Below are 1462 nucleotides of genomic sequence, written 5' to 3'. Positions count from 1 at the left end.
TATCAATTTAAATGTCAATCGAGAGTCGTCCAGACGGCGGAGCGTTGAGCTGCAGCTGAATAACAACATGTGTGTGTGTGTGTGTGTGTGTGTGTGTGTGTGAGTTCATGTCTGAACTCGTCCAGACACAGAAAACAAAAACGCAGGTTCAACCTGAGACGGAACAGAACTTCATTCCAGACCTTCGTATGAACTAACGTGGAAACATGAATCACTTCGACACCTGATGGTCATGAATTAAAATGAATTAAAAAACAGAACATGATGAATTCAGTTTAAAATTAAAACATTATAAATATTATGAACAGATATTTTTAAAAACTTTTTTGTTTGTTGTTGTTGTTTTTTCAAAACAATATAAATAATATTTATTAGAAACTTTCATTTGAAAATGTAGTGTTTCATGAATGAGGAAATAAAAACAAAAATTAAACTGTAACAAACAAATAAAAAAATAATAATTAAACTGCATTAGTAAAGACCGGGTGTTTTGTTAAATAATAATAATAATAATAACTTTTTTTTAAATTGAGTTCAACTAAAATACAAATCTTTCAACAAACCCAGTGCTGCTCAATAAAAAACAAATCATAAGAATTTATATATTTTTAGAGTTTGTTTTGGTTCAACATCACACTGAAATCAAACGGAGTTTTTTTTACATTCCTCAAAAGTGAAAAAAAAAAAACTTCCACTTCAGCCGAGAAACTCCAGCTCAACCTTCACTCAGTTCTGAGTTTCTCTGAAGGACAAAGGGGACAGAACCGGTTTCTCCCTCGCCCCCTGGTGGTCTCTGTTGTCCCAGGTGGGACGCCTCACTCGCCGGCTCCGCTCTTTGTCTCCACTGAGTGGCAGCGGTGGCGCCAAAGCACCAACGTTTAGACACAACTACTGTATCACTCAACAAACTTCTCCCCCCCCCTCCCCTCCCCCTCCCCCTCCCCCTACTCCTCCTCCATCCCCTTCCCCTCCTACTTGTCCTCCTTCACCTCCTCCATCACCTACTCCTCCTCCACCTACTCCTCCTCCTCCACCTACTCCTTCTCCATCACCTTCACCTCCTCCTCGTCCTCCTTCACCTCCTCCTCCACCTACTCCTCCTCCTCCACCTACTCCTCCTCCATCACCTTCACCTCCTCCTCATCCTCCTTCACCTCCTCCTCCTCCTCCACCTACTCCTCCTGTCTTAATTGTCCGACTGCAGGACAGGAAAAAAGCAAAGTGAAGTGAATCAGGCCGACTTCCTGGTGCTGGACGTCTGTTTTTAGACGTGATCTGCCGATGGCTGAAATTAAACATCGGCCGCGATGAACGCGATGAACGCGATGAACGCACTCCATCCACCCACCACTTCCTGTCGCTGCCACAGGGTGGCACAACAAACAGACGTTTGTGCGTAAATACAGGGAACACAGAATGGAAAAAAAAAAAAAAAAAAAAAAAAATTTTATTTCCAAAAAAC

The sequence above is a fragment of the Cynoglossus semilaevis genome, chromosome 14 (assembly GCF_000523025.1).
Source record: "Cynoglossus semilaevis isolate Cse_v1.0 chromosome 14, Cse_v1.0, whole genome shotgun sequence".
NCBI lineage: Eukaryota > Metazoa > Chordata > Actinopteri > Pleuronectiformes > Cynoglossidae > Cynoglossus > Cynoglossus semilaevis.
The sequence above is the reverse complement of the archived record's forward strand: the minus strand, read 5'-3'. Positions refer to the sequence as shown.